The 9406-nt window shown below is 35.6% G+C and overlaps 1 non-coding gene across 1 annotated transcript; it reads right to left on the reverse strand.

Annotated features, from left to right (window-relative positions):
• Nucleotides 1-364: 364 nt before the first annotated feature.
• Nucleotides 365-471, reverse strand: LOC138755946 (U6 spliceosomal RNA). Its single transcript, XR_011352643.1, has one exon. It is a non-coding gene; the product is annotated as a U6 spliceosomal RNA (small nuclear RNA).
• Between the last annotated feature and the right edge of the window lie 8935 nt (nucleotides 472-9406).

The following is a 9406-nucleotide window of genomic DNA, read 5'->3' on the forward strand; positions in this document are numbered from 1 at the left end:
ACACAAAATGTCTGCATACTGTAGGTCCATACATAAAGACATTTGCAATTGTCCATACAAACTGATGACTCATGGTTCAAACTCTTGCAGAGGCACCCACATAAGGAGATATGAGTCAAGAAAGTAATTGAATCTAGATGGACAGATATTGGAATAAAATATTTAGGTATTCATGTGCAATCAGATTTGACTAAATTATTTAAATTAAATTATTTATCTTTATTAAAGAAAATTAAATAGATTTCGAAAAATTGAATATATTACTTATTATTTTGATGGGTAGAGTAAATTGTCTTAAGATTAATGATTTTCCTCAAATACAATATTTTTTCTTTTTAACATTTTTTTATTTTTATTTCTTTTAAAAAATATGGAACGCTTCATGAATTTGCGTGTCATCCTTGCGCAGGGGCCATGCTAATCTTCTCTGTATCATTCCAATTTTAGTATATGTGCTGCTGAAGTGAGCACTACAATATTTTTTCCATTGATTTCAATTTCTGTTCCTCAAAAAATTTCTAAGGAATTAAATGTTTGTGTTAGAAAATTTTTATGGAAATAGAAAATGGCGAGGGTTTCTTTGGAGAAATTGATGTTGAAATACGATTTAGGAGGTTTACAGCTCCCCAATTTTATGAATTATTATAAAGCAGCACAGTTGAGATTTAGTAATGTTCCAGGATGGGTAAATAATGTTCCAGGATGGGTAAATATAGAACTTGATAAAATAAGAGAAACAGATCCACAACATATTATATATAAATGGAAAGCAAGATTGTTAATATCAAATAGAGAAACATCCATGCTGAAACATTTAATTGAACTTTGGAATAAAATTGATAAATAGATTGGAGGTTTAATGTCTGGAAGAACACCTTTATTTCAAAATAGACTTATTCCATTTTTAATGGAAAATATATATTTTTTTAAATTTGGCAAAATTGTCGTATTAAGAAAATTAAAGATTGTTTTGAAGCCGGGAAATTTATCACTTTTTGTAGAATGAAGGAAACTTTTAAGATATCAGAAAATACAACATTTTGTTATTATCAAATTAAGAATTTTTTTGTGAAAATTTTGGTCAAGATTTAATATTACCAGTGGAGACAGAAGTAGAATTACAGTAAAGTACTGGGGGTATAAAGAAATTCATTTCAGAGATGTATAAATTATTACAAAAGAAGGCTTTATAAAAATGGTGTTCATAAATCAAGACTTAAATGGGAGATAGATTTAAATAAGCAAATAGATGAATGTAGATGGATTCAGATATGTAGATAGGGTATGAAAAGTACAATCAATGAGAGATATCGGTTAGTTCAATATAATCTTATTCATCAGTTATATTTAACACCACAAAAGTTACACAATATGAATTATATTTATTCAGATTTACATTTTAGATGTGGACAAGAAGTTGGTACTTTTTTTGCATTCAACTTGGCAGTGTTCTACAATTAAACCTTTTTGGCTTGAAATGGGTAATATATTAGAATGAATAACTGGAGTAAGATTCCCACAGGATTCAATGTTATTTTTACTGGGAGATGCTAGAGGGATTAAACCTAAATTAAAACTGAATATGTATCAAGTAAAATTTGTTCAAGTTGCCTTGGCAATAGCTAGAAAATGTATTGCTATAATATGGAAGTCAAACACTGATCTGGGAATGGACAGATGACATGCAGAAGTTCACATTTGAAAAAATTACTTATAATTTAAGAGATAAATATCATACATTTTGTGAAATATGGAGCCCATATTTACAAACTATTAGTATTAAAATTTAAATGAATCTCGAACATACCCTTTCTCTCATAGGTCTCTATGAATATTGTTTAAAAGTATTAGAAAGTGAAGTACTCCTGTTGTGGTTTTCTTGTCCGTTTTCTTTTTCTTCCTTTTTTTAGTTGTAGGGGTTTGGGGGAGGGCGTGGGGGATTTATAGGAGATTTTTTTTCCTTTTTATATTTCTTTATTTTCTTATTTCCTTTTTATAAAATACTACATGTATTTGGATTAAGTTTGAAATATTGTGATATGTTTGCTAAGTGGTTTTGTATTAAATAAAATATTTTTAAAAAAGGAGATATGTGTGTACACATCCACACGGTATCAGATCTAGATGTATCTGCACACATGGATATGTTGCAATGTGTAAACTCTTGTATGCTAAAGCACACATCTGTGCACATGCTTTACTTACAAACATAGAGTTAAGAGCAGGATTAGGTTACCCAGTCCTTCAACCTTGGTCAGCTATTAAATATGAACATAGCTGATCTCTATGCTCCTGTTAACCTTCCATCCTCTTGCTTATGGATCATCTGTCCATCTACTCTTTATAATCTGTTCAAAGACTTTGTCTACCTGACACTTTGGGGAAAAGAATTCCAAAGTCCCTCAGTCCTTAAAGAAAGAGAGAGAAAAAAAATACTTCTTTATCTTAAATGAGTGAATCCTCATTTTAAACAGGCAACCTTAGTTCTGGATTGTCTGACAAGAAGAATCACCCACTCTGTTAAGAACCCTCAAGATTTTATATAATTCATCAGTTTTATTCACTCCAGTGAATAAAACCCTAGCCTGTTCAATCATTCCCCATAAGACAATCATTCCCCATAAGACAATCCTTGTGTTAGTAAGTCATCTTTGAACTGCTTTCAATTATTAATTTCTTGTCTCAATACTGTATATCATATGTTCATTTCTATCTCCAGCTAAGGAACACAAAGTAGAAATAATGGCTGTGTTATTTTTATTTTATAAAATGTCTTCTAAACCAGTTGTTTCAATTGCTGACTCAGCTGAGATTAGCTAGTAACACATGAACTGTCTCAAACCTTAAAGATTCAACTGGAATTTCAACCTCAGGGCACTTAACCAGAAACATTTCAATTAGTTACAATTGCAGAAGAGGAAGGTAAGCACTAATGTGACAGTGATATAACTGTGAAGTATATAAATCAGAATAAGGAATTGCATGCAGGCTATCACGTTTAATTAGGTGGTAAAATAATGAAATGAAATGTCTGATAAAATCTGATTTAATCTTCAGCATGTGGCAGACTCATTTCCATGTACATTTATGAGCCCGTGTACAGATTCTTCTGCATTAGAACAGTAAACTATTAAATATTCTTGAGAGAAGCTCATTCAGCCCGTCACGTCTGTGCCTGTTCCATTCTCCTACTCTTCCCCCTAGACTTATAGAGTACTTTTCCTTGTGTAACCATTGAGTTCTCTTTGAAAGCCCTGCTTGACAGTACTTCTATCACCCTTACAGGTAGTGAATTTGAAATAGTAAGATACTCCCTGCAAGGAGAGAGCATTTCCTCACCAGACCAGAAATTCAAAGGCCTGGATTAACAATCCATGAGTAGGAGTTCAGATTCCAGAAGGGAAGATGGAGGCCTAAGATTCAATAAATAATCTGGAAGTTTGGTAATGACGACCATAAAACTGACATTTTCTCATGAAAACTGATGTAGCTCACAAATATCTTTCCATTTTTATCCAGACTCTGGACTAACAACAAGTGGTTGACTATTATCTAACCTAGTGAACAAACTCTGTTGTTTTGCCAGAGCCACCATATGAAAGAGAAAAAGAATAAGAGGAAATGGGCCACTGCTCATTAATCTAAGCACTGTCTAAATAGAGAATGCTCTCCCACAGTCTAATCAAATAGCATTCTGATAGATTTTAATTTACAGAATCATTGCATACATTCAATCTGCCAAACTTCTTCACCACCTTCCATGGAACAGCCTCTCCTGTGGGAACAGTCTAGTATTAAGCATTTGGGATGGAGTATTAAGTAAAAGGGTGATAAACTTAGAACATGGTTCCGTACACAGGATTACAATGTTGTGGCCATAACGGAGACTTGGATGATGCAAGGAAAGGACTAGCTGATGCAAGTTCTGGAGTTTAGATGTTTCAAAAGGGATTGGGAAGGGAGGTAAAATAGTGGTGTTGGTGGGGGGGAGTGTAGGGAGGGGTCAGTGCAGTGGCATTACTAATCTGGAGAGTATTACAGCTGCAGAAAGGGAGGACAAAATAAGTGGTGGATAATGACTAACTGCAATAAATGAAATCAATCACCTTTGATGTTCAGTGATAGTACCATCAACATCCAAGCATCAACATCCTGGAGAAACACAGATGCACGCATCTTGAGCACACATAAAGAAGCTAGAGTTGCTCACCAGGTCAGCACCATTAAAGAAGAAAAATGACAGTCAATGCTTTGGGTAAGAACTCTTCCTTGGGCTTCTCATTATGAATAATTTGAACATTACTATTGACCAGAAACTTATCTAGAGCAGCTTTATAAATGGTTTAGATATAGAGCAGGTCAAGAGGTTATCTCCTAATGCCCCAAGCCTTTCATCGCCTCAAACACCCTTCACTTGCTCAGATAAATACAGCTTCAACGTAAGGCTCAAAATAGCCAAAATAGTAATTTTCCCCATCACTGGTGCATTGTGTTTGCAGTCCATTCTCCCTTAAAAATCCTTTGCAATGATTCATGTAGGCTCTTTGGACAACACCTCTCAATCTACAATGTCTATCAGCAAGGTTGGAGGCCTGAAGCACTTCCATCTGCAGATTACCCTCCAACCTACACCCCATTCTTATTTGGAAATGCATTGTGGTTTGATTGTAATCGTTTGGTCTCAGCAATACTTTGGGAGTAACTTTTCCAGGAGGATTGCAGTTGTTCAAGACAAAACATCACTACCATATTCTCGAGTGCTTGAGTTATAGCGAGAAGTTGGGTTGGTTGAGTCTTTCTTCTCTGGAGTATAAAACATTGGGGAATGAGTTATGAGGTTTGTAAAACTATAGGGCATGGATAAATGCACACCATCTTTTTCCCTGAGTAGATGATTGTAGAGCTAGAGAGCATAGGTTTAAGGGTCATACAGCACAGAACAGGCCATTGGGCCCTCCCTGTCCACATTGACTAAGTTGGCATTCTGTGCTAGTCCATTTTGCCTGCATTTGGTCCATATCCTTCCAAGCCATATCTGTCCAAATTCCTTTTGAACCTGCTTCTATCACTTACCTTGGCTCTTGCTCCAGAATGAAAATATTGTCCCTCAACTCCCTTCTTACATCTCTCCCCTCCCCTTTCTCCTTAAACCTATGCCCTTTGGTTCTACCGTCATCTACTCAAGGAAAAAGATGGTGAGCTTTTACTTTATTCATGTCATTTATAATTTTATAAATCTCATAACTCATTCTCCAACCTTTTATACTCCAGAGAAGAAAGACTCAGCTAATCCAACCTCTCCCTATAACTCAAACACTCCAAAACTGACAACATCCTGGTGAATCTCCTCTGCACTCCTTTGAACTTATAAATATGCTTCTTCTGTCATGATGACTAGAAATGCACATAGTCTCTAAGTGTGTACTCAATACCCTGCCCAATGAAAGTGAGTTTGCCAAATGCTTCTTCACCACTTGATCCAAATGAGCTACAACTTTCAGGGAACTATGTATCCGTACCCCTTGGTCTCTCATCTGTATCATTCCCTGCAAAGTGTAGCCAGTTGCAATGCAAATTGCACACTAGTTTGAAATATTAAAGTGCTACATCTTATACTTGTCAGAATTAAGTTCCATTTGAGATTTATTGGCACCTTCTCAATTGATCTAGATTCTGTTGTAAACTTGAATATCCTTCCTTGCTGTCAATTACATTTTAACTTTGGAATTATCTGCCAATGAGGGATGAATAATAAATGTTGGCCTGAATGGATCAAAAAAAAATCCTACCGATCCTTTTCCCAAACTTTAAATTGTTGCCTTCAACCATGATCCTTGAATCAATTAATGGGAAAGGTTTTCATCTATTTACCTCATCTAAACTCTTTCAAACTTCTTTGCATCAAAAGAGAACGATTCCAGCTTCTCCAATCTACCTTACAGCTTGAATCCTTGATTCCTAGAATGGATATAGTAAATATTTTTGCTCCTTCTTCAGGGCCTTAAAAACTCTGCTAAGTTGAACAGAAATTGGGCAGAATCTGTGAGTAAAGAGCCATTGTCCCTTCAGGATAGTTATTGAGAGAATAGAGGATTGTTTTGAAGCTGGAAGATTTATTACCTTTGAATGAATGAAGAATAAATTTAATGTGCCATATAATACTTTTTTTGGTTCTTACAAGTTAAGTCTGATAAGATAGGTCCGAGTTTGCCATAACCTAGTCAAAATTATTTGGAATTATTGATTTGTAATAGTAAATAAATGTATCTCTGTTATGTATAATTTACTTCAAAAGAAAGCCCCTAAAATAGGGGTTCATAAATTGAGATTAAGATGGGAAATGAATTTAAATAGACAAATAGATGAGAAAAATTGGATGGAATTATGCAGAGATAATATGACAAAAATGATTAAAGTTAGACATAGGTTGGTTCAATATAATCTTTTGCATCAATTCTATTTAATTCCTCAAAAAATTTTTAAAAATTGAATCACATTATCAGATTTATGTTTTGGATGTGGTCAAATTGGAACATTTTTGTATTCCACTTGGAAGTACCCTAAAGTTAAACATTTCTGGTTGGAAGTTGCAAATTTTTTGAAACAAATAATAAGGTTTAAGTTCCCCACAGGATCCAATGTCATTTATGTTGGGTAATATTAGGACTATAAAACCTAAATTGAAATTAATTATGCATCAAATTGAATTTGTACAAATTGCTTTAGCACTTTCTAGGAGGTGCATAGCTGTTACTTGGAAATTGGAAACAGATTTAGGGATGGAGAGATGGCATGTTGAACTTCATAGCTGTCTTCCACTTGAGAGACAGTTATAATTTACGTAAAAAATATCAGAAATTTTGGAAAATATGATGCCTTTATTTGTAGTATGTGAGTATAAATGTTTTTAAAAATTCTGAATACCCCATCTTTTGGTAACCTCCACCATCACTATGGCATTAAAAAAAAACTTTACGATACATAATTTATTCTCTTGACATTCTCCAGTTTTTTTTCTCTTCTATTTTCTTGTTTTTCCTTTTTATTTTCTTTTTTGGGGGTTTGAGGAGGGGTGGGATGGGGGGGGGGGGAGGGAGAGAGGGAGGGAGGAGATTTTTTTATACCACATGTATAATTTTTGAAAGTTCTTTATTGAAAGGAATGTATTTACTGTTGTGGTTTAAAAATTGCTAAATAAAATATTCCAAAATAAAAAGAGCCATTGTCCCCATAATTTTGGAATCCTTCTCTTCTAATGAATCTTAGCATCTTATTTGCTTTATTAACCAAAATTTGATTGTATCCTGCCACTTGCAAAGACTTCTGGATGTAAATCTTTGATACATTCACTCTTCAGCTTTTATTAGTCATACAGTCATATAGCACAGAAGCAGGCCCAGAGGCTTAGCTTGTCCATGGCAAACAACATGCCATCTTGCTTTAATCCCACTTACCTGCATTAGGCATATATTCCTTCAGTTTCCTTCTAGCTATGAAATTATCCAAGAGCTTCTTAAAGAAAGCTAACCATACCTGTCTCTACCACTTTGTCTGGCAGCTCATTCCATATGCCCCCCACACTCTGTTCCTCAATTATTTTATTTCTAACATCTGCTGTCTATTTTTGCATTTTTTTGTTAAATTAAAACACTTCATATGACAAAAAAACTTATACTTACATTACAAATTTGATGAACTGCTGTTACTGAGCAAAGCAGTTGCAAAGTATCCAAGAGCCAACAATCAGAGACTGTCACTGAGGGAACACTTCATGGAGATTTACTTTTTAAACTGCATGTGGATAATTAGCTTACCTCCTGGCATCTCTGTCAGCTCATTCAGTGGTGGGACATTATCCAAAGTGTTGGCATACTTCTTTGCAGCTTGGCGCTGAGCGTAACGTGCTTCGATCTCCTTCTTTGTTCTAGGTATTCGACACTTGAAGATGCAACATAGTACTATTACTGAAAAGAAACAGAAAAATTCAAAAAGTTCTGAATAAAGCAGTGAGGTGATTATTGAATGGTTGTAGTATTTGCCTTTACACCATCTTCACGCATCCAAACGCTTAACTGAGAATGTTGACCCTCCAATGAACTGCAGAGATACTGACTGCCTTCTCAAAATGATGAAGATCCCATGGTGCATCTTTAAATTTCCTTTACTGTAAAACTCCAATAATTTGTTATCCAACTATTTGGAACTCCCGTAGGTTTGAGGTCTGGCTCGCCGGGTGCTGTTTCTTCCTTTCCACTCTCTCCTCCCTTCCATTACCAGACACTCAGCTTATACACTCCTTTTCCACTCACCAGGGCTCTGGTTCTCATGTTCACTTTACACTCACCACAGCCCCAGTTCTCACGTTCCTTTTAAAGTTGCCAGATTCACTTGAAAAATATGGTATATTTTTGGCTAATAAGTGAATGAGTAAGTGTTGGGTTATTAGTAGAAATACAATCCAATAGTTCAGAGAATCACCCGATTCAATACTACCAATGTTCCAAAGTCTCAAATATGCAGGATTTAGTTCTGGGCAATAGCAAATATAGCAATTATAATCTCAGTTCCAGGTCATCTGTAACTAATCTGTAAAAGGTTCACATAATCAGGAAGACTATAGTTCTTTATTCATTTTTCGTCCTTTTTTGTTGTTTAACTCTAATCTTACCTTAAGACATACAGCTGGCAGACATGCAAATCAAGGATATGAGCACAGTGTGATTTGCTGTTCATGCCACCCCCAACTAGGGGGTTGCAGACCACACCAGGTGACGCCATCAAAGGGGGTGTTACCAAAATGAATCACATGGTTTCACGTCCACACACTATAAGCACTCATGTTTGTCTGAAACGCCGGAGGGCAGGGCAAGTGTGACAGTGTGGCGGGCAGAGGAAATCCATGGCAGGTATGGCACTTGCTCCCTCCCACCCCTGCTAAGTGAGTTCTCGAACGGCAGATTGTGTCCTCTCACGGTTACCCTAATAGTCCCAATTAGATCTCTTCTGGTGCCGTTTCTGATGCAAGTACATGGTAATCACAGGGGAATGTACCAGATGTACCATCATTATTGTAGACATATTGAAGATCTGCAGCTCAATTACCATAGACTCCAGGGTTTGTTCTACTAATGTCCTTTGCAGCATTGCAACTGTTCAGCAATACTCATGGTTTCAGCTCAGTTCTCCTGGTTCCTCCAATCTTAAATTTCTCAAATGAAACTGTGGTTTTGCTTTCATTTGAAACAAATTCTATTGATCTTAAATACAGAGTGATTACTCATCTGGATAAAGTGCTTAAAGTTTTGCTTGGTCCAGTGAGAAAACTTGCAAAACCTATGACTAGGTTTTAGGATCGAACCTCTCTAAAATATATGGCAGAGAGAATTACAGGATAACTGAAGTGACA

The sequence above is a fragment of the Narcine bancroftii genome, chromosome 2 (genome assembly GCF_036971445.1).
Source record: "Narcine bancroftii isolate sNarBan1 chromosome 2, sNarBan1.hap1, whole genome shotgun sequence".
In the NCBI taxonomy this organism is placed as follows: domain Eukaryota; kingdom Metazoa; phylum Chordata; class Chondrichthyes; order Torpediniformes; family Narcinidae; genus Narcine; species Narcine bancroftii.